The 25,282-nt window shown below is 45.2% G+C and overlaps 1 protein-coding gene across 2 annotated transcripts in view; it reads left to right on the top strand.

Annotated features, from left to right (window-relative positions):
* The window catches only part of rhbdl1 (rhomboid, veinlet-like 1 (Drosophila)), a 300,633-nt gene that overhangs the window by 38,523 nt on the left and 236,828 nt on the right, over positions 1-25,282 (top strand). The window lies entirely within an intron of this gene.

Here is a 25,282-nt window from a genome sequence, read left to right as displayed (position 1 = left end):
GGTGTATTACCTCATGGATTTAACTACATTTCGGGCATTTGAGGATGAAATTCAACTTCGGCAGGGACGTAAAATGGGCGCTAGCAAACCGTCCGCCAGCTTTTCACACCCGCCAAAGTTCAATTTCACCCCTCTGATGGTATGTGCAAGATTACAGAAAATAATTTGCACATTGTGGTGTAAGGACATATAATTCACAGGGGCATCATTTCCAGAAGGTACAGGGCAACAAAACAGCTTGTATGTAGTATTGCTGCAGGAAATATAAAGGCGAATTAAGCAAGGCTGAGCTCCTGGAACAGAGGCTCACTAGACAGGAGCGCAAGTTAGAGATAAAGGCGATAACACTGTAGCCCCGATTCGCCGATTGTGCTCCCATCTACCAAGGTTCCATTCTGGGAGCACGATTTCACTGAATTTGCACAATAGAACCATTTTTAGATTTTTGTGTTGATTAAGGTCAAGAATGTTAATGATGGAGAATGGAACAGGTTTTCACCCTTGCATCAGCATTACGGACTCCCAAATGATGCAGCAGCTAGATGTAAAAAAAAGCTCCCTGTAGAACTTAGGATTACAAAGGATGCACAGCACAGACACAGACCATTCAGCCCAACCAGTCGATGCCGGCGTTTATGCTCCACTCGAGCTTCCTCCTGTCTTTCCTCATCTAACTCTTATCAGCATAACCCTCTATTCCCTTCTCCCTCATATGCTTATCTAGCCTCCCCTTAAATGCATCTATACTATTTGCTTCAACCACTCCCTGTGGTAGCGAGTTCCACATTCTCACCACTCTCTGGGTAAAGAAGTTTCTTCTGAATTCCCTATTTGATTTCTTTGTGACTATCTTATATTGATAGCCTCTAGTTTTGCTCTTTCCCACAAGTGGAAACATTCTCTCCGTGTCTACTCTATCAAAACCGTTCATAATTTTAAAGATCTCTATTAGGTCTCTCCTCAGCCTTCTCTTTTCAAGAGAAAAGAGACCCAGGGCAGGATTTTGTCAATGGGGGCGCGTTGGGGGCGGGACTGCTGGTTTTCGGGTGTCAGTCCCGCCCCCAACGATGTCTGGCTAAGCCACGCTATTTTCCGTTGATTGACCTTGCCAGCCGATTAAGGGAAAGCCAGTGACAGGACGACAGCGTATGATGTTTCATCTGTCGAAACATTTTTGACTGATGAATTGTCAGCTGTCAAACACTGATAATCTCTGTTCTAAGGTGAGCCTTTGCACAGAAGGCTCACCAAAACCTCTTTCCTCAGCAGAAATCAGATGGCTGCTGCATCTGAGAATGCAGCAGCCATTCTGTCATCACTGCCATTGAGATGAGGCACCTCCGGATCCCCAAGGGTTGAAGCCTGCAGGAAGAAACAAAGGTAAGGAAACTTTTTCCAACACTTTACACTCATCTCTCATACTTACCTCTCCACACTTGCACCCATCACTCACCTCTACAGCAGACTTTTCATCTCTCTTACCCCCGCAGACCCACTGCTCGCCTCGCTGACCCTGGTGAGGTTCGCAGCCGTCGGGAAGCCCGCACTTGCAGGGGTAAAATGGGGATCAGCCTCAAAACTGCCTGTTAATTAGCTCTAATCCCCTTCCTGCCTTGAGGAAACGGGTCCCTGCGTGAGTCGAGGACCCGCCTCCTGGGAAGATGGCATGGAGGCGGGTTGGGAGCGGGTTCGGTACCCGCTCCCAGTTTCTGCCATTTTCCCGGCAGTCCCGCCTCCATACCTGCTTCCCCAGGGCTGGGAAAATTCCCCCCACCAATCTTTGCATCCTTTCCTGATGGGTATACCCTCGCATTTCTGGTATCATCCTTGTAAATCTTTTTTGCACCCTCTCCAGTGCCTCTATATCCTTTTTATAATATGGCGACCAGAATTGTATGCAGTACTCCAAGTGTGGTCTAACCAAGGTTTAATACAAGTTTAGCATAACTTCTCTACTTTTCAATTCAATCCCTCTAGAAATAAACCCTAGTTCTTGGTTTTGTTTATGGCCTTGTTAACCTGTGTCGCTACTTTCAGTGATTTGTGTATTTGTACTCCGAGATCCCTTTGCTCCTCTACCCCATTTAGATTTGTATTTTCCAAGTAATATGTGACCTCCCTATTTTTCTTACCAAAATGTAATACCTCACATTTATCTGTATTGAATTTCATTTGCCAATTATATGCCCATTCTGCAAGTTTATCAATGTCTTCTTGTAATTTGTTGCAGTCCTCCTCAGTATTGACTATCCCCCCAATTTGGTGTCATCTGCAAATTTAGAAATTGTGTTTTTGATTCCAAAGTCTAAATTGTTAATATAAATTGTGAACAACAGTGGTTCCAGCACTGATCCTTGTGGAACACAACATCCCACCTTCGGCCACTCTGAATAGCTACCCTTTACCCCCACTCTCTGCTTTCTGTCTTGAAGCCAGCTAGTTATCCATTCTGCTACTTAGCCCCTAAATCCGCATTCTGTAACCTTATTCTTTAGTCTATTATGTGGTACCTTATCGAAGGCTTATTGAAAATCTAGATAAATGACATCTACTGCATTACTTTTGTCTACCCTCTCTGTTCCCTCTTCAAAAAATTCAATGAGGTTGGTCAAGCAAGACTTTCCCTTTTGAAATCCATGCTGACTATTCATTATTATATTTTTGGTTTCTAGATGTTCTTCTATTTTCCCCTTTAGTAGGGATTCCATTATTTTTCCTACCACCGATGTTAAGCTGACTGGTCTATAGTTCCCTGGACAGGTTCTATCTCCTTTCTTAAATATAGGTATTAAATTTGCTATCCGCCAGTCCTCTGGCACTACACCTTGTTCTAACAAATTATTAAATATGTGTAGTAATGCCTCTGCTATCTCGTCCCTAGATTCTTTTTAAATGCACGAATGTAATCCATCCAGACCAGGGGGTTTATCCTCTTTGAGTTTGATTAGTTTATTTGATATTTCTCCTCTTTATTTTAAATGCAGCTATCTCATTTCTAATCTCCTAAGTCCTTGCTACCCGGCTCTCTAACAGTCACACCCTCCCTTTCCTGAACCTGTGCTTTCCTCTGGGGTGCGACTGTTTTCTGGATAAAACTATCTAGAAATTCCTCCCCCTCCCTTATGTTTCGGTGTGTCTCTAACTCGGACTCCAGCTCAATAACTCTGAGCCAAGTGACTGAAGGCAGAGACATTTCCTGCAGATGTAGGAATCTGGCACAGTCTCGCTATCCACAAACTCCCACATACTACCGTCCCGACACATAGCCTGCCCTGCCATCTCTAGTCTTTTTTATTTATTTGCTTATTGATAGCCTGAATTAATTTAATTAGTTAAAGTTTTTAATCAAATGATTATTTATAGTTATATTAATTAATTAGTTTATCTAGTTAAGTTGTTAATTTAAGAAAGTAATAGTTGTAGTCCCCGAGCTCTTGGTTTAAACCACTGCCTAGCTTAGAGAAAAAAAATGTTGTAATACTCACCAATCAATCACCTACCTGCTGTCCTGTGACATCACTCCTTAATACCTTTTGCTCTCTCTCCCTCTTCCCCGCTCCTTTTATCCCTGCTGATTCTGCCACCGCCGCTCTGTTTAACTCTCTGCAGGCCTCACCTGTGGTGCTCTGTGCTCCTATTTGCACTCTTATTTGCACCTGGTAGGAACTGGTTTGAGTCTAGCCTAATTTATTTCATGTATGGCTCTTACAGACGTTACCAAGAGGAAACTTCCAGCCCATCATTCTGGCCTGGATTTGTATGCTGGTCTCAGAAGTAGAAGGACAATGTGTTAAACCATTGCACCACCAAGTTCTCCCACCTTGTGTACGTTCTAAATAGAGTGAATTACAGTGCATTGTATATTGCTAGAGTATTTTGTATAGAGTATCAAAAATACAATAATATCATGGCCCTTGCAGCAGCCCCCTTCATACTGCTTGGGCTTACCACCAGGTAGACTAGAACTACAGTCCATGGAGGAAAAATTGAACATTGTTGCACCCATAATTTTGGTGTTAAAACGCCGTTGTGGGGGATGAATTTTGGGTCGCGATCTTCCGCACTCGATCTCACCCGGTAGTGTGCAGGCTGCCGAATTCTAGGTATGCAGGACACATGTCTGAAACAGGTTTTAGGTATTCCGCATATGTAAATTGGGGTCCAACGCTGGTTGTAGCACCCTAACCAAAATTGGATAGCAAATAGGCGTAGTTTGTGCGGCAAATGCTCTGCCCAGTTGTTCAAAAATCAGAAACTGCACTTCAGGCCCCGGTCTACCCAGGGGCCATGACATGTGAGATGTAGTACAGGTAGTTGTAAATACAGGATGATACAATAGTGGGTACATATTAAACAGCTTCTCCCATCGTGCATAATACTATTAAAGATGTTTTTAAAGTACTGATCAGTAATTCACAAAATCAAAGTCAGCAAATACCCATCTGAGGGAGAGAGAAGTGTTTTCTTGGCAATGAAGTGTGGAGCATGATCAGCGGTGTTCAGTTCTAAGGTTTGTGTGTGGGGACAGGATGAGAGATGTAAGACCAGGAGTAGAAACAAACCGCAGTCATCTCCCTTTGTAATACACAATATATCAATTGGATTGTACAGGGAAACCTCACCAGCCACTTTCGAACAGCTACAAGATCAGACACAAAAGCTGTACACATCTCTGGGAGATAAAAACCATCATTAAGAATACTTTGCTCTACTATGAGAGTTGCTGTTACTGTAAAAATACCTAAACACTGTGCAGTTTCATAAAAATTAAAGATCTTTGTAATATTTAATATCTATCATATGTAAAAGTCAGTGAGAAGTGATGCAAACTTATGCAGATGCAATGCTTATGGTTAAAAACATATAATTAATGACAAAGAGAGAAGTTCTGGTTGTTGTCAGTATTCCTGTGAGGTAATTGGTGAATATACTGTGTTCACAGTAGCAGCAGTGAATCACAGAATCATAGAATGATGACAGCACAGAAGGAGGCCATTTGGCCCGTTGAGCCCATGCCAGCAAGAGCATTTCAGTTAGTCCCACTCCCCCGCCCTTTCCCCGTAGGCAAGCAATTTTTTTTCCTTCAGATACTTATCCAACTCCCTTTTGAATGTCACAATTGAATCTGCCTCCACCACCCTTTCACAGTAAATTCCAGATCCTAACCACTCGCTGCGTAAAAATGTTTTCCCTCATGTCGCCTTCGGTTCTTCTGCCAATCACCTTAAATCTGTGTCCTCTGGTTCTCGACCCTTCTGCCAATGGGAACAGTTTCTCTCTATCTACCCTGTCTAGACCCCTCATGATTTTGAACACCTGTGATTTTGACCCCTCATGATTTTGAATTTGTGCCTGTAATGCATTCAATTTGTTCCTTATTTTTTGTGCGTTTGTATAAAGATTGCTTATTTGGGCCAGACACCCTAATCTGTCCTTCTGCTCTAATGTTTTACTCACTTGTTTCTTTTTTCACTCTCCTGGTTTAATTTTTTTTTATTAGTTTATGGGATGTGGGCATTGCTGGCGAGGCCAGCATTTATTGCCCATTCCTAATTGCCTTTGAGAAGGTGGTGGTGAGCCGCCTTCTTGAACCGCTACAGTCCGTGCGGTGAAGGCACTCCCACAGTGCTGTTAGGTAGGGAGTTCCAGGATTTTGACCCAGTGACAATGAAGGAACGGCGATATACTTCTACGCCAGGATAGTGTGTGACTTGGAGGGGACCTTGGAGGTGGTGATGTTTCCATCCGCCTGCTGCCCTAGTCCTTACTTTACATCTATTAGTTTTCCCTTTACCTGTAGTGCCTAAAGTTCAATTTCTGATTATTACTCCACTCTCTTCCTTTCATTTGTTTCTGAGCTATTATTTATACTACCATTTCCACATAAGCTCTCAGTGAAAACTAACCAGGAGATACCTTTTGAACTGAAGTGTTTAAGGTACAGTGGAGCATATTTTTGCCTGAACCATAAGGGCGGTAATCTGGTATCACCACATTTCGCAGGTTAAGATGCACTGCTTAGGTGACCATCGTGGTTTATATCCTTCCCTATGGACCCAGCAAAGCAGAGAGAGCAAGGACTTGACTTTTATCAAGCAACAGGAATCCCCCAGGTCCAGGGTTGGATGGAACCTATGTGGCATTAAAGGCTCTGTTTGACAACCTCCTCAATGACACTACCAGTAAGAATGATCATTTAAATGTACAGCATTACCACACACTACCACTCTTGATCTCAGGCACTGGGAGAAGGCATAGTGGTACCGTGGTAACGGAGTATTGTTGCAGGTCATGAGGCTATGGTAGGCATGCAGGTGAGTCATGCTGCTAACTTGTCTCAGGATGTATTTGGGTACATGGGTCTTCACTCACCTTGGTCATCCTCATAAGGTCATAAAATCTTTCTTGGCACTGTGTGGTCATTTGGTGGGTGGTGGAGGTGGCATTGACTGCCTGAGCCACCTCCTTTTATAACTTATGCACTACCCTCTTCTCTGGCTTCCTGGCCGTTGTCCCTAGGAGATGTTTCCTTCTTGCTCTTATTTCATCTGAGAATCTGGGGCTCATACCACAGCTGAAACCCCCGAGGCTGCTCCTCCTACTGACATTCTTGAGTATTCCTGCTGCTGCCTCTGTGATAATGATTTACTCAAGTCACCTGCCCATATAAGCAGTTGCAACATTTTATGCACTACAGACTGGGGAGGGCAGTGGCAGTAAGCCTGTCAGGAGTGAGGAGAGCGCTCCACACACGCCTTGTATAGAAAATTAGCCCCGCCCCATGAAAATGGGACAGGGATATGCTGGGATCTCATATGCAGGTCAAAGATCTGCCCCTCCGCACATATGGTGGGAGAAAGAATACCCAGGCCTCCTTGTCTGTAATGCTCAGTGCTAAACTATGTGTTGCATTTGCACTGCGTCCGCTGCCGACAGATGGGGGGATCCATGAATACATTAAAATCGGGGACTTATGACACAATTAGGACCCTGACACAATTTTAACAAAGAACTTTAACTAAAATCTGACGGCAAGCGGATCTGGAACCAGAGAAGGCCCAGAAAACAAAGTCATTTTTAATCCTTTTTGTTTCCTTGTGGACCAGGAGGAACGAGAGTGAGGGAAAATGAGCTCGAGTATTTGCATTACTGTTACTGAAATACACTCACCCACAGCACAAAATTCCATGTCCCCAATTTTCACTCCCTCCGCCCAGCAGGAATGGGGCAGTAGTGTCACAGAAAATGCAGCAAAATACTTTACTGCCCCATTCCCACTCTGTTCCCGCCTGCAGCCATTTTGATCGGGGTCTCCGTATGGGTAGCCCAGGGGCCTGCCTGTTTCAGGCAGGAGCCTATTTGTAAATTGCTAATCAAGTTACCCATGACGCAAAAAGGACCCTGACGCATTTCTGAGGCACTTGGGTTGCCTCAAACTGCACTGCAAACAAACCACAAAGGAACAAAGTGCATCATTAAATGTATTGGCGTCTAATCTCTGCAGGCCCTTCTCCCTATATCCCACCATAACTATGGTATGAGATTGGTAGGAACCCTGGAGAAATGGTGTAAGTGGCTGTTTACATAAGAACATAAAAACATAAGAAATAGGAGCAGGAGTAGGCCCTTTGACCCCTCGAGCCTGTTCCGCCATTTAATGAGATCATGGCTGATCTGATCTTGGGCTCAGCTCCATTTCCCTGCCATAACCCATCACTTCCTTATCGTTCAAAAGTCTGTCTATCTCCACCTTAAATATATTCAATGACCCAGCCTCCACAGCTCTCTGGGGCAGAGAATTCCACAGATTTATGACCCTCTGAGAGAAGAAATTCCTCCTCATCTCAGTTTTAAATGGGTGACCCCTTATTCTGAAACTATGCCTCCTAGTTCTAGATTCCCCCATTAGTGTCGAGCCACCTCAGTATCTTATATGTTTCAATAAGATCACCTCTCATTCTTCTAAACTCCAATGAGTATAGGCCCAATCTGCTCAGCCTTTCTTCATAAGTCAACCCCTTCATCTCAGGAATCAACCTCGTGAACCTTCTCTGAACTGCCTCCAATGCAAGTATATCCCTCCTTAAATAAGGAGACCAAAACTGTATGCAGTACTCCAGGTGTGGTCTCACCAATACCCTGTACAGTTGTAGCAGGACTTCCCTGCTTTTATACTCCAGCCCCCTTGCAATAAAGGCCAACATTCCATTTGCCTTCCTGATTTCTTGCTGTACCTGCATGCTAACTTTTTGTGTTTCATGCACAAGGACCCCCAGGTCCCTCTGTACTGCAACATTTTGTGATCTCTCTCCATTTAAATAATAATTTGCTTTTATATTTTTCCTGCCAAAGTGGATAACCTCACACTTGCCCACATTATATTCCATCTGCCAAATTTTTGCCCACTCACTTAGCCTGTCTATATCCCTTTGCAGATTCTCTGGGGGGTGTATTTTCCCAGCCCTGGGGAGGCGGGTATGGAGGCGGGACTGCTGGGAAAATGACAGAAACTGGGAGCGGGTACCGACCTCACTCCCAACCCGCCTCTGTGCCATCTTCCCGGGAGGCAGGTCCCTGAGTCGCGCTGGGACCCGTCTCCTCGAGGCGGGAAGGGGATTAGAGCCAATTAACTGCCTGTTAACAGATAGTTAACAGGCAGTTTTGTTTGAGGTTTTTCCCCATTTTACAGATGCAATTTCGGGCTTCCCAACAGTTGCGAACCTCACCAGGGTCAGCGAGGCGAGCAGTGGGTCTGCGGAGGTGAGAGGGGTCGAAATGTCAGCTGTAGAGGTGAGTGATGGGTGCAGGTGTGGACAAGTAAGTATGAGAGGTGAGTGTAAAGTGTTGAAAAGAGTTTCCTTACCTTTGCTTCTTTCTGCAGGCATCAACCTTTGAGGATCTGAAGGTGCCTCATCGCAACGGCAGAGATGACAGAATGGCACAGCAGCCATTTGCTTTCTGCTGAGGAGAGAGGTCTTGGTGAGCCTGCGTGCAAGGGCTCACCTTAGAACCGAGATTGTCAGTGTTTGACAGCTTCTCAAAACCCCGTGGGGTGGGCTTAACAAGGCCAATCAAGGGAAAATAGCGTGGGTTGGCCAGATGTCACTGGGGGCGGGACTGAAACCCGGAAACCAGAAGTCCCGCCTCCAGCAGGTCTCCATTGAGAAAATGCAGCCCTTTGTGTCCTCTTCACAACTTGCTAACCCACCTATCTTTGTATCATCAGCAAATTTGGCTACATTACACTCGGTCCCTTCATCCAAGTCATTAATATAGATTGTAAATAGTTGAGGCCCCAGCACTGATCCCTGTGGCACCCCACTAGTTACCGTTTGCCAACTGGAAAATGGACCCATTTATCCCGACTCTGTTTTCTGTTAGTTAGCCAATCCTCCAACCATGCTAATATATTACCCCCAACCCCGTGAGCTCTTATCGTGTGCAGTAACCTTTTATGTGGCACCTTATCGAATGCCTTCTGGAAATCTAAATACACCACACCCACTGGTTCCTCTTTATCCTCCCTGCTCGTTACATCCTCAAAGAACTCCAGCAAATTTGTCAAACATGATTTCTCTTTCATAAAACCATGCTGACTCTGCTTGACTATATTATGATTTTCTAAATGTCCTGCTACTGCTTCCTTAATAATGGACTGCAGCATTTTCCCAATGACAGATGTTAGGCTAACTGGTCTATAGCTTCCTGCTTTCTGTCTCCCTCCCTTCTTAAATAGGGATGTTACGTTTACGGTTTTCCAATTTGCTGGGACCTCTCCAGAATCCAGGGAATTTTGGTAGATTGCAACCAATGCATCCACTATCTCTGCAGCCACTTCTTTTAAGACCCTAGGATGCAGACCATCAGGTCCAGGGGACTTGTCCACCTTTAGTCCCATTATTTTACCAAATACTTTTTCTTTAGTGATGGTAATTGTTTTAAGTTCCCCCCTCCCTATAGCCCCTTGGTTATGTGTTATTGGAATGGTTTTAGTGTCTTCTATCGTGAAGACTGATACAAAATATTTGTTCAAAGTCTCCGCCATTTCCCTGTTCTCTATTATTAATTCCCCAGTCTTATCCTCTAAGGGACCAACATTTACTTTAGCTACTCGATCCCTTTTTATATACCTGTAGAAGCTCTTACTATCTGTTTTTATATTTTTTGCTAGTTTACTCTCATAATCCATCTTCTCTCTTTTTATTATTATTTTAGTCGTCCTTTGCTGGTTTTTAAAAATTTCCCAATCCTCTGGCCTTCCACTAATCTTGGCAAATTGTATGCCTTTGTTTTCAATTTGATACAATCCTTTACTTTCTTAGTTAGAAACATAGAAACATAGAAGATAGGAACAGGAGTAGGTGATTCAGCCTCTCGAGCCTGCTCCGCCATTTCATGAGATCATGGCTGATCATCCAAATTCAGTACCCTATCCCTGCTTTCATAGAAACATAGAAACATAGAAGATAGGAGCAGGAGTAGGCCATTCGGCCCCTCGAGCCTGCTCCGCCATTCAATGAGATCATGGCTGATCATCCAAACTCAATACCCTGTCCCTGCCTTCTCCCCATATCCCTTGATCCCTTTAGCCTTAAGAAATATATCTAATTCCTTCTTGAATATATTTAATGAATTGGCCTCAACTGCCTTCTGAGGTAGAGAATTCCACAGGTTCACCATTCTCTGGGTGAAGAAATTCCTCAGCTCAGTCCTAAATGGCTTACCCCTTATCTTTAGACCGTGACACCTGGTTCTGGACTCCCCGCCATTGGGAACATCCTCCCTGCATCTAGTCTGTCTAGTCCTGTTAGAATTTTATAAGTTTCAATGAGATCCCCTCTCATTCTTCTAAACTCCAGCGAGTATAAGCCCAATCGACCCAATCTCTCCTCATACGTCATTCCTGCCATCCCAGGTATCAGTCTGGTGAATCTTCGCTGCACTCCCTCCATGGCAAGAACATCCTTCCTCAGATAAGGCGACAAAAACTGCACACAGTACTCAAGGTGTGGTCTCACCAAGGCCCTGTACAACTGCAGCAAGACATCCTTGTTCCTGTACTCGAATCCTTTCGCTACGAAGGCCAACATACCATTTGCCTTCTTAACCGCCTGCTGCACCTGCATGCTTACCTTCAGCGACTGGTGCACAAGGACACCCAGGTCTCGTTGCACTTCCCCTTCTCCGAATCTATTGCCGTTCAGATAATAATCTGCCTTCCTGTTTTTGCCTCCGAAGTGGATAACCTCGCATTTATCCACATTATACTGCATCTGCCATACATCTGCCCAATCACCCAACCTGTCCAAATCATACTGGAGTTTCTCAGCATCCTCCTCACAGCACACACGCCCACCCAGCTTTGTGTCGTCTGCAAACTTGGAGATATTGGTCCAGAAATTCGGATCGGGGGCTTCCTGCAGGTGCAAGCCCCCGACCTGCACTTACCTTGCGCGCCGGCAGTTGAGCTCTGGGCTCCCGTGGAATTCCGCTCCGGGGCCTGGCCCAGCTGTCGGCGCGCTGTGCTTGCGTGTCCCAGCGGCGTAGTTAGTGCGATGCGTCCCCTGGGATCACGTGAGCCATGGGCAGCCAATCGGAGAAGGGAAAAGCCCATTCATAAGATTGACAGGAAGACCTGTGAAAACTTATGAATACTACGGGCCCCAAAATAGCAGTAAACCTTCAAATAATTTTTTTTTAAATCACACTTTTTAAATAAACTATAAATTACATTAAATAACTATTTTAAACAATAATTTAAATTTTTGAAAAAAATAATTTTATAAAAAAACGGGGCTAAAAATAAACTTACCTTGCTTTAAAGTATTTAAAAATAATAAACCTGTGGAAAAATGTTTTAATTTTAATTAATTGACCACTTACCTTGTAAAAAGTAGGCCTTACGCCTGCTTTTTAAATGTGTAAATCCTGCAGGCTTACCCTCCCGGGAAAACCTGTGAAAAAAACCTAAGTTCAAAGCGCACGCGCAGCCTCCCCTGCGCGCGCGTTCGACCTCTGAACCCCTTCGTTCAGAGGATCGGAAGTGACGGTTTCCCGCGCATGCGCAGCGCATGCAGGAAACCAGCAATTCCATTCGGCCTATGGGTGAGTACCCCGTGCGTACTCAGCCGGGGAGAGCCGAATTTCTGGGCCATTACATCTAGTTCCCTCATCTAGATCATTAATATATATTGTGAATAGCTGGGGTCCTAGCACCGATCCCTGCGATACCCTACTAGTCACTGCCTGCCACTCGGAAAAAGAGCCATTTATTCCAACTCTTTGCTTCCTGTCTGCCAGCCAGTTCTGTATCCAAGTCAGTACCTTGCCCCCAATCCCATGTGCTTTAACTTTACATGCTAATCTCTTATGCGGGACCTTATCGAAAGCCTTCTGAAAGTCCAAATACACCACATCCACTGGTTCTCCCTTATCTATTCTACCAGTTACATCCTCAAAAAATTCCAGTAGATTAGTCAAGCACGATTTACCTTTTGTAAATCCATGTTGACTTTGTCCGATCCTGTCAGTTTTCCAAGTGCTCTGCTATTACATCTTTTATAATGGATTCTAGCATTTTCCCCACTACCGATGTCAGGCTTACCAGTCTATAATTCCCCGTTTTCTCTCTACCACCTTTTTTAAATAGTGGGGTTACATTAGCTACCCTCCAATCCATGGGAACTGTGCCAGAATCTATAGAATTTTGGAAGATGACCAGCAATGCATCTACTATTTCTAGGGCCACCTCCTTAAATACCCTAGGATGTGGATTATCAGGCCCTGGGGATTTATCGGCCTTCAATCCCGTCAATTTCCCGAACACCATTTCCCTACAAATGCTGATTTCATTCAGTTCCTCCCTCTCATTAGACCCTATGTTCCCCGACATCTCTGGGAGGTTATTTGTGTCCTCCTTTGTGAAGACAGAACCAAAGTATGTATTTAATTGGTTTGCCATTTCTTTGTTCCCCATTATAAATTCCCCTAATTCTGACTGCAAGGGACCTACGCTTAACTTCACCAATCTTTTTCTCTTCACATATCTATAGAAGCTTTTACAGTCAGTTTTTATGTTACCAGCAAGCTTACTCTCATACTCTATTTTCCCCCTCTTAATTAATCCTTTTGTCCTCCTTTACTGAATCCTAAACTGCTCCTAATCCTCAGGTTTGCTGCTTTTTCTGGCCAATTTATATGTCCTCTCCTTGGATCTTATGCTATCCCTAATTTCCCTTGTTAGCCACGGTTGCGCCACCTTTTTTGTTTTATTTTTATTCCAGATCGGGATGAACAAATTCTGTAGTTCATCCATGCGATCTATAAATGTTTGTCATTGCCTATCCACCGTCAGCCCTTTAAGTAACGTTCCTCAATCCATCCTAGCCAACTCGCACCTCATACCATCGTAGTTTCCTTTATTTAAATTCAGGACCCTAGTCTCTGAGTCAGCTACTTCACGCTCCATCTTAATGACGAATTCTAACATATTATGATCGCTCCTCCCTAAGGGGCCTCGCACAAGATTGCTAATCAATCCTTTCTCATTACATAATACCCAGTCTAAGATGGCCTGATCTCTAGTTGGTTCCTCGATATATTGGTCCAGGAAACCATCCCATATATACTCTAGGAATTCCTCCTCCACAGCATTGTTACTAATTTGTTTAGCCCAATCTATACGTAGATTAAAGTCACCCATGAAAACTGCTGTAACCTTATTGCACGCATCTCTAATTTCCTGATTAATGCCATCCCCAACCTCAGCATTACTGTTTGGGGGTCTGTATACAACTCCCACTAATGTTTTCTGCCCCTTGGTATTTCTCAGCTCTACCCATACAGATTCCACATCATCAAAGCTAATATCCTTCCTTACTATTGTGTTAACCTCCTCTTTAACCAGCAATGCTACTCCACCTCCTTTTCCTTTTTGCCTGTCCTTCCTGAATATTGAATACCCCTGGATGTTGAATTCCCAGCCTTGGTCACCCTGGAGCCATGTCTCTGTAATCCCAATTATATTATATCCGTTTTCACCTATTTGCGTAGCTAATTCATCCACCTTATTACGAATGCTCCTTGCATTAAGACACAAAGCCTTCAGGCTTGTTTTTTTAACACTCTTAGTCCTTTTAGAATTATTATTTACTGTGTCCCTGATTGATTTACACCCTTGATTTCTCTGCCTTCCACTTTTGCTTTTCTCCTTCCTGTCTTTTGCTTCTATCCTTGCTTCCCTTTCCTCTGTCTCCCTGTACAGGTTCCCAACCCCCTGCCATTTTAGTTTAAACCCTCCCCAACAGCACTAGCAAACACTCCCCCTAGGACATCGGCCCTGGTCCTACCCAGGTGCAAGCCGTCCAGTTTGTACTGGTCCCACCTCCCCCAGAACCGGTTCCAATGTCCAAGGAATTTGAATCCCTCCCCCTTGCACCATTCCTCTAGCCATGTATTCATCTGAAGTATCCTTCTATTTCTACTCTGACTAGCATGTGGCACTGGTAGCAATCCTGAGATTACTACCTTTGAGGTCCTATTTTTTAATTTACCTCCTAACTCCCTATATTCAGCTTTTAGGACCTCATCCCATTTTTTACCTATATCGTTGATACCTATATGCACCACGACAGCTGACTGTTCACCGTCCCCCTCCAGAATGCCCTGCAGCCTCTCTCAGACATCCTTGACCCTTGCTCCAGGGAGGCAACATACCATCCTGGAGTCTCGTTTGCGGCCGCAGAAATGCCTATCTATTCCCCTTACAATAGAATCCCCTATCACTATAGCTCTCCCGTTCTTTTTTCTCCCGTCCTGTGCAGCAGAACCACCCATGGTGCCAGGAAGTTGGCTACTGCTGCCTTCCCCCGATAAGCCATCTCCCCCAACAATATCCAAAATGGTATATCTGTTTGAGAGGGGGATGGCCACAGGGGACCCCTGCACTACCTGCCTGCGCCTACTACTCTGCCTGGCGGTCACCCATTCCCTTCCTGCCTGTGCAGCCTTTACCTGCGGTGTGACCAACTCCATAAACGTGCTATTAACGATGTCCTCAGCATCGCAAATGTATCCATTCACAGCTCCAGCGTCGCAATGCGGTCTGCCAGTAGCTGCAGCTGGATACAGTTCCCGTACACATGGTCGTCAGGGACACAGAAAGTGTTCCTGATTTCCCACATAGTGCAGGAGGAGCATGCCACGGGGCCAAGCTGTGCTGCCATGGCTTACCCTTTAATTAATTCAAATTAAATTAAATCAAATCAATACCACTAATTACACTACAATTAAATGATATACTCAAGGGTCCTTTCTTACAAGCCTCCATTATTTCCTGATTTATACTCTGTCCAACAGTGTGGCTACTGTTAGGGGGCTTATAGACTACACCCACCAGTGACTTCTTTCCCTTTTTATTTCTTATCTCCACCCAAACTGATTCTACATCTTGCTCTTCTGAGCCAATATCATTTCCCACTACTGCACTGATCTCACCCTTTATTAACAGAGCTACCCCACCTCCTTTTCCTTTCTGTCTATCCTTCCGAAATGTCAAATACCCCTGAATATTCAGTTCCCAGCCTTGGTCACCTTGCAACCACGTCTCTGTAATGGCTATCAGATCATACCCATTTATATCTATTCGTGCCGGCAACTCATCTATCTTGTTACAAATGCTTTTAATGCTTTTAATTTTGTCTTTTTACTATTTTTCCATGCTTTGACCCCACTTTCTGATGCACTCTTACTTTTATACGTTCTGTCCCTTCCTGGCACACTCTGGTTACCATTACCCCCATCGCTACCCTGCTCTATTGCTTTCTCCTTTCTCTTTGACTTTTTAAATTCCTGCTCATCTGAGCCCCCCCCCCCACTATTTAGTTTAAAGCCCTCACTACAGCCCTAGTTATTTGAATCACCAGGACACTAGTCCCAGCATGGTTCAAGTAAAGTCCGTCCCAACGAAACAGCTCCCTCTTACCCCAGTACTGGCGCCAGTGCCCCATGAATCAAACCCATTTCTCCCACACCAGTCTTTGAGCCACACATTCATCTCTTTGATCTTATTTACCCTATGCAAATTTGCTCGTGGCTCAGGTAGTAATCCAGAGATTATTACCTTTGTGGTTCTGCTTTTTAATTTAGCTGCTCATACTCCCTCAACAGAACCTCTTTCTCTGTTCTACCTATGTCATTGGTACCTACGTGGACCATGACAACTGGACCTTTCCCCTCCCACTCCAAGATCCTCTTCAGCCCAGAGGAGATGTCCTTAACCCTGGCACCGGGCAGGCAACACAGCCTTCGGGACTCACGCTCTCAGCTGCAGAGAACAGTATCTCTCCCCTTAACTATAATGTCCTCTACCACTACTACATTTCTTTTTACTCCCCCAACTTGAATGTTGTGGTCAGTTAGCTCATCCTCCTTGCAGTCCCTGCTCTCGTCCACACAGCGAGTAAGAACCTCGTATCTGTTGGACAAGTGCAAGGGCTGAGGCTCCTCCAATGCTACCTTCTGGATCCCCGTACCTGCCTCACTCGTAGTCACACCCTCTTGTCCCTGACAACAGACCAAATTTGAATTATTTAGCCTAAGGGTTGTGACTGCCTCCTGGAACACAGTGTCCAGGTAACTCTCCCCCTCCCTGATGTATCGCAGTGTCTGAAGCTCGGACTCCAGCTCATCAAATTGGAGCCGAAGTTCCTCGGGCCACCAACACTTACTGCCGATGTTGTCGCTGTGGATCACACTAGTGTCCACCAGCTCCCACATGCAACAGCTGCCACACATCACCTGCCCAGCCATATATTTTATATTTTATTTAATTAATTAGGTTTTCAATCTTTGAAATATCAATTATCTATGTTTAGTTTTTAATCCGGCTCTTAATTTAAACCAATGCCCAAGTTTAGAAAAAAGAGAGAAATACTCACCAACCAATTACTTACCTGCTTTCCTGTGATGTCACACTTCGATTTCTCCACCCCCCCCCTCCTCCCAGAGGTCCACGCTGTCCTCGGGTCCCACTCTCTTTATTCTCTACCGCCGACTCCTCGCAGGTCCGCACTGTCCTCGGGTCCCGCTCTCTTTATTCTCTGCCGCCTCTACCGCTGACTCCTTGTAGGTCTGCGCTGTTCTCGGGTCCCGCTCTCTTTATTCTCTGCCGCCTCTACTGCCTCTACAGCAGCATGCTGAATTGGACTTAGCTGCTCGTGAGTTATTAGACTAGTCCACTCATCGGATTTAAATCAAGTACCACGGGTCTTCAGAAAGTATCCTCTATTTTTATATGCAGAAAGCATTTTAAGTGCAAGATTTTGACACCTCAATTATTTTTTTAATCCAATATGACCTTGTGCCTTATGCTTTTTGCCTGCAGCCCAGTTATTCAAGAATAGCTACATAGCTTCTTAATGTTTGGTTCCTTGACCCAGTTCTTTTGAATTCCTTGCAATAACTTCCCCCACTCCCTCCCCCAACACATTTCCTAATATTACACACCAGCTAACCTGGCATTGACAGCTTCTCGTGGTTACTGAAGAGGTGCATCTCAGCAGGTATTTTAATTTATTGTGTAGGTTAGCTATTTGTCCCTGTCCCTAACCTAAATCGACTGTACTAACCACTCAGGGATATCTCTCTCCAAGCCGGCAGGCCATTTAGTTAAATGTGCCTGTTCTGTTGAGTCATTGATTGGTTGTGTTGTTACAGAAGTTACCTAGTTTCAAACCCAATGACCTTTTAGTATGCAAATTTTTAAAAATACATTCTCGGGATATGGGCGTCGCTAGCAAGGACAGCATTTATTGCCCATCCCTAGTTACCCTTGAGAAGGTGATGGTTAGCCTTCTTCTTGAACCGCTGCAGTCCATGTGGTGAAGGTACTCCCACAGTGTAGGAAGTTCCAGGATTTTGACGCAGCAACGATGAAGGAACAATGTTATAGGTCAAAGTCAGAATGGTGTATGACTTGGAGGGGAACTTGAAGGTGATGGTGTTCCCACCCACATGCTTCCCTTGTCCTTCTAGGTGCTGGAGGTCATGAGTTTGGGAGGTCCTGCAAAAGAAGCCTTGTCGAGTTTCTGCAGTGCCTTCTGTAGATAGTACACACTACAACCCACGATGCACCGGTGGTGGAGGGATTGCATGTTTAAGCTGGTGGATGAGGTGCCGATCAAGCGGACTGCTTTGTCCTGGATGGTGTCAAGCTTTATGAGTGTTGTAGCAGTTGCGTCCATCCAGGCAAGTGGAGAGTATTCCATTGCACAGAAATGGTAGCATAGTGGTTACTGGACTAGTAATCCAGAGGCCTGGACTAATGATCTGGAGACGTGCGTTCAAATCCCACCACGGCAGCTGGGGAATTTAAATCCAGTTAATTAAATAAAATCTGGAATATAAAAGCCAGTATTGGATTGTTGTAAAAACTCATCTGATTCACTAATGTCCTTTAGAGAAAGAAATCTGCCATCCTCACCTGGTCTGGGACTTGTGTGCTTTGCATATCTCTCAAAAAGCAGATTAAATATAAATTTTACAGGCCTTATTTTGCGGTAGAAATAACGGTGAGGTTAACAGTGCTCACCATTACTTACGTAAAAATTTGACTGTCTGAGATGCCCTGCTCCTCCAGAAGCTGCGCAATAATGATATCTCGCCGAGAGACTCACCATTCAAATACATTGAAAGGCATGAAGTTACCTGATATACTTGTCAGAAAAGTTAGGGCTTGTCCATTCCAGTGTAAGTACCCTTTTAATAGCGTGATAAGTCTTAATTATTGCCAAACAACCTCTCTGGCACTGAAAATTAACTTTTATAAATGTGGAGTCTCATTCCTTCAGATTTTAATTATTGTTGGAGATTTTGAAAAATAAAAAGTAAACTTTTTTTCTTTTCCTTTCATTCCCTTTTATCTCTCTCTCTCTTGCTGGTTAAGGGGAGACCTAATAGAGGTATTCAAAATTTTGCAGGGTTTTGTTGGAGCAAGTGGGGAGAAACTGTTTCCTCTGGCAGGTGGATCGGTAACCAGAGGTCATAGATTTAAAATAATTGGCAAATGAACTAGAGGGGACATGAGGAGAAATTATTTCACACAGAGGGTTGTTAAGATCTGGAACGCACTACCTGAAAGGATGGTGGAATCAGATTCCATAGGAACTTTCAAAAGGCATTTGGACATGTACTTGAAGAGAACTAATTTGCAGGTTTGTGGGGAAAAAGCTGGGTTGTGGGACTCAATTGGGGGACAGCTCTTTCAAAGAGCGGGAGGATTTTATGGACTCCCACAACCCACCAACACCCACTGTTGGACCTGAGTGGATGTTAACCCAGAATTCAAAGCCAGAGCTCCAGTCTCCATTTGGCAGGAGTGTCTGGAGCAGTGTTTGAACCCTAAGCCTTCTGACTTACAGACAGGAATGCTACCAGTAAGCCAAAAACTCACTCCATTCTGGGGATAATTCTGGGGGGGTTTCTTATGAGCTATGCAGTCTGTATTAATGTGTGTTATATCAGAATTCAGGACTGCTCCCACTTTATCGGGCTGGCCATACTATGTACCTGCCTGTTATGTTAAGAGGAAAGATACATACTATGAGTAACACAATCAATTCCTCCAGAGATAAAGGAATATTTTCCAACCAAAACTTCTTCTTTCCCTGAATAGCTTTTATCAGAAGGTCACCTTTCCTCTGTTCGTATTTAATTACACTGAGCTGATGCATCAAGTCCTTCACTGCCTCCAGACACTGATTTACCTATTTTATTCGGTGCTGCAAAGCACCATTTCACGGAGTTGAATAAAGTATTCATGAGACCATAATTATCTGCTTTCAACGTGCCTTTACGCCAGAGCACTAGAATTTTATTGGGCGCCTCATAGTGGAAATGGCGTCATGTGATGCATACAAAACACAGAGTCATTTCCAAACCAGGACGAAGGAGCAAGTGGAAAAATATTTCAAAATTAAAATTAAGTGACACTACGGATATTCTGGACACTGAAGCCTAGGGTATTTTATTGTATAATTCTGCAGCTCTGCACCACACATGCTCCACTCATTCATGGAGTATTTTACAGCATGGTAGTAGCAGAAGCAATTGCCCTGTATAAACTAGAACAAGATAATAATAGGAACATAGGAACAGGAGTAGGCCATTCAGTCCCTCGAGCCTGTTCCACCATTAAATGAGATCATGGCTGATCTGCATCTCAACTCCATTTACTAGCCTTGGTTCCGTATCTAAGTGAAAATGATAGTACTTCTGGATCGGTAATAATGCTGCCTCCAGCCCATTTATTCCTTCAGGTGCACTGTAATTAATTGCATTAGCCCTGAAATTCTACAGTGGTTCTTCTTGTCTCCTGCTGCAACATCACCGTTTCCCCCCTGGGGTTACGATGAAGGGACAAGAGATTCCCCATGGAAATTCAAGGCGAAGGTGTCTTTCTTGCCTTAGTTTCAGCAATTCCTTGACTGCCTTCAGCAGGTAAAGGATTGGAGAGAGTAGAGCCCTCTACTAGGCCCTCTTCCTCCATTTACAACATTCAGGGCCATTACTGTCACTACCCTGGGGCCTACTGCCAGTGGTGAAAGGACACTACACTGACTCATTGTCATTTGTTCCTTCTTGCTATCATTCTTCTTGCAATATGTAAAATTACCTTTCAGTTCTTTCAGTTTTTGCTTGCATGTTTCTGTTGCCTTTTCCATTTACTATTTACTGAACCAATTGTTTTTCATTAAATAATTACAGCCACTGCAACACACACTACAATGTGGTTACTATGGAAATGTGTGAGGCACAGAATATGATATTTTTCAGGGGTTAATCACCCATGGAAGTGGAATACTGATTAATAGCTCCTTGGGTGGGGAGGGGGGAGAAAAGCAGGTCTCCTCTCTCAGAGAAAGCATGCTGGAAGAAATAAAATAAATATAGAAACGTGAACTATCTATTCTTGCTGCCTCTGGGAAGTGACACATTTAATATGAACTGAAGGTAGAAAAGTTAGGCTTTGGGCCACATGAGGACCACAGGGTCTCAATGTGTACTGATTCTTGCACTGTTAAACCATGCGTTGCATTATATAACCAATAGATTTCCTGTAGAGTAACATACAGTACATTGTGTAAGACAAATTAATTACCTGCCAGACCATATGCTTGTTTTAATAAAATTGGGCTTACAACTGCATGCTGCATTCTACTTAAAACTGGGCAGTGGGGGAAGGATTATATTAAATACAAAAGCAAAACATGTACTGTCTGGTCTCTGTTATAAGTGACTGTTTGAGTGACTGTGTGAATTTGTTCTTGAAAATACATGCATATGTGCATTTGCATCGCTGCACATTTGTTACTGTCCCTGTGTATTGTACATCCATATGTCACTGGGGTAGAATTTCTGCAGGGGTTCCCTGTTCTCCTGTGTATCTTTGACAGAAGATTGGCGGAAACCCTGGAGAAATTGCGTAAATGCTGTTTACAAAATTTTTCTGGGATTTCCAGCGATCTCCTATCAAAGTTATGGCAGGAGATCAGGAGAACCCTCACGGAAATTCCAGGTGAGTGTGTTTCTGTGTGATGGCAAGTGTCTGTGTAACTGTTTGCCTGAGTTTCTCTGTATGCCTGCATGGCTGCATGCTTATCTATCTCTGTATGCAGCTGTATGTCTCTGTGTGATGCATTGTTGTCTAACTGCATGTCTGTGTTTAATTGTATGATGTAGAATTTCTGCAGGGGTTCCCTGATCTCCTGAATAAACTCAATCTCCCAACGAAGATACAGCCGGAGTTCGGGAGAACCCCTTGAAATTCCAGGCATATGTTTCTTGTGTCTGAATAAACATTTATCTGTACGTAATTTTGTGTCTCTTCACAGAGTCTTCTACATTATACTGCCACTCCCTTGGATTTGCTTTTAAATTACACTACCAGTTCACAGGTGAAGTGCATGTGCAGGCTGGTCGCAATATTTTAGCCAGTGTGCTTACTTATTGTGGTATCAGTCATGACATCAATATAGAGTTAATAGATACATTTGTACTTGATGACATCTGGAAGCAACAATCATGACATCAGCACTGAAACACATTGCTGCAATCACTATAGTGCATTTACTAGGTATTGATGTACAGAAAACCCAGTGGAAAATGAGCCTTCCTTGCTGTAAGTTCAAAAAATAAGCAGCAAGCTTATATTGATGTTGCCCTCGGCAACGGGGGACCTGCGCTACAGGAGTCAGCAGCTGAAAAACAACATAAGAGTGTCCTGGCCAAAATGTATTCCTCAATCATCACCACCAAAAACAGATTATCTAGTCATTAAGCTCATTGCTGTTTGTGGGACCTTGCTGTGCGCAAATTGCCATGTTTCCCTACATTACATCAATGACTACGCTTCTAAATACACCATTGGTTGCGAAGCACTTTGGGATGATCTGAGGTCATGAAAGTCACTAAGTGAATGCAAGTTCTATCTTCTATAAAAGCACGTGTGAGTGCATGTCATGTGTCTGTGTGTGTGACTGACTACATGTGTGTGGAAATGTGTGTGCAACTGATTGTGTGTGTGAATGTTTCTGCAACTGATTACATGTGTGTATGAATGTGTGTGACTGATTACATGTGTGTGAATGTTTGTGTGACTGTTAATTTTGTCCTGGATTATCATTTCTAAAAGCTTCCCCAATCTGTGTGTGAATCTGTGTGGGACCGATTACATGTGTGTATGAATGTTTGTGTCACTGATTACATCTTAGAATCATAGAATCTTTGCAGCACAGTAGGGGGCCATTCGGCCCATTGAGCCCGTGCCGGCTCTCTGCAAGAGTACTTCTGCTAGTCCCAATCCCCTGCCCTTTCTCCATAGCCCTGCAATTTTTCTCCTTCAAGTACTTAATTAATTCCCTTTTGAAAGCCACGATTGAATCTGCCTCCGCCACCCTTTCAGGCAGTGAATTCCAGATCATAATCACTCGCTGCGTAAAAAAGTTTTTCCTCATGTCGCCTTTGGCTCTTCAGCCAATCACCTTAAACCTGTGTCCTCTGGTTCACGACCATTCCACCAATTGGAAACAGTTTCTCTCTATCTACTCTGTCTAGACCCCTCATGATTTTGAACACCTCTATCAAATCTCCTCTCAATCTTCTCTGCTCTAAGGAGAACAACTCCAGCCTCTCCAGTCGATCCTCATAACTAATGGTTCCCTCATCCCTGGAACCATTCTTGTAAATCTTTTCTGCACCCTCTCGAAAGCTTTCACATCCTTCCTAAAGTGCAGTGCCCAGAATTGGACACAATACTCCAGTTGTGACCAAACCAGTGTTTTATAAAGATTAATCATAACTTCCTTGCTTTTGTACTCTATGAGGGTGAAATTCGGTTATGCCCCGTTTGGGAGTGGTAACAAATTATCGCTGGAGATTTAGCGCCTGGTGCGCAAGTACCGCCCCGGCCGCTAAAGTTGGTTTACCGCTCCGGCGAGGAAGCGGAGTGTGGTAAACCACTGTTTGTTATTGTTGTTGTTGTTGTTGCACACTGTTGTGCCTATGCATGCCTCAGCTGACTCCACCCCTGGCTCCACCCACATGCCCGGGTATAAAGGTGACTGCTCTGCAGCCCCCTGCCCTTTTGGATACCAGGCAACCACGAGAGGCATGCTCTGTTCTTTGCTAATAAAAGCCTGTTAATTAACTCTCTGGCCTAGAAATTGAGATTGCGCTGCGCCGGGGCTTAACGCCGGAAATTTAGCGCCGGTGTTAAGTCGCGCTGTGCGCGCCAAAAATTCAGTAGCGACGCGCCCAAATGGCTGCCGGCGCTACTGAAGGCTGTTTGCGCCTGAAAACTGGCGCTACGCGCCGCATTGCGGCGCTATTCCGGCGCTGCGGCGCCCGATGTGGTGCGGCAGGCTCGGGAAGTGCAGGCCTCCTCCTTCAGTTAAGGAGGAGCTGCCTGCACCCGCCCGCTGGCCGGTTAATTCGCCACAAAAATGAGCCCGGCACCTCGGGGAAGTGCCGGGCTCGCAGCCGAGAAGCATCTGTTCCGCGGGGGGGGGGGGGTGGTGGGGGAGTCCGGGGAGGGAGGTGCGGGCAGGCGGCCGGCGGGAAAGCGGCCGGCCGCCGCTCCACCTTTATGCGCCGGCGCAAAGTCGTGCAAGACTCTGTTGCCAGAGTCTTAGTTGCGGCTGCCACGGGCGAGGCGGCCGCAACTGAATTTCGGCGCTGGGGCCCGTCACCACGGCAACCGGGACGCTGCGCACACCGATGACGTCATCGGTGCCGGCGCAGCGCTACCGGTGTAACGCCGATGTTGGGCCCTAGTCAATTTCAAAACCGGCTGTAAGTCCAGCGCAATGCCCTCTAGCGCCGCAAAATGGGCGCTAAGCCCACTCAATTTCTAGGCCTCTGTCTTTTATGAGGAATTGATAGTGTATCACGGAGCACTATCTCAGACACTCCATTTCCTCTCGGGGCAGTGTCGGGGGCACAAAGCGCAGTAGCGCCGGAGCGCTACCCGGCCACTCCGCATAGCACTGACATGTTTCAGCGCCCCTCCCCTTCTGTTAAAGGGGAGGGACGCTGCGAGCTCCGCAGGGCCTCCAATGGACCACACTAACCCACCAAGGCGGCGTGGTGTCATGGCTGCAGCCCGGCACTGAGACGAGGTGCCGGGCTGTGCGATGGCGGCCACGGTCCACGCCAAGGGCCGCCACGGTGGGCTGACCTGGAGGTCAGCCAAAAAAAAGAATGGTGGCGCGGGTCGTGGCTGCACCTCCCTTTAATTAGCGCCCCGTGAGCGGAGGTCGGCCCGGCTCATGACCTGCGAGGCTGGCGCTCACACTGCCCGCGAATTATGTCATCGCCAGCGGCGCAGAACCTGGAGCGCTACCAGTGGGGGCACGGCGCTATCGCCTAGCGCCCTGCCGCATTTCTCAGGAGGCAATCGCCCCCCGCCCGGGCGATAAGCCCTTTGTGCCCCGTTAGCGCCCCCCCATAGGCGCTAACGACGGGCGCAAAGGAGCCAAATTTTGCCTATACCTCTATTTATAAAGCCCAGGATCCCGACAGCTTTTTTAACCACTTTCTCAACCTGCCCTGCCACCTTCAACGATTTGTGCACGTATATCCCCAGGTCTCTCTGTTCCTGCACCCACTTTAGAATTGTACCCTTTAGTTTATATTGCCTCCCCTCATTCTTCCTACCAAAATGTATCACTTTGCACTTTTCTGCATTAAACTTCATCTGCCCCGTGCCCACCCATTTCACCAGCCC

Source organism: Somniosus microcephalus, chromosome 11 (genome assembly GCF_052327205.1).
Source record: "Somniosus microcephalus isolate GS21.2 chromosome 11, FLI_Smic_1.0, whole genome shotgun sequence".
Taxonomy (NCBI): domain Eukaryota; kingdom Metazoa; phylum Chordata; class Chondrichthyes; order Squaliformes; family Somniosidae; genus Somniosus; species Somniosus microcephalus.
The sequence above is the reverse complement of the archived record's forward strand: the minus strand, read 5'-3'. Positions and strand labels throughout refer to the sequence as shown.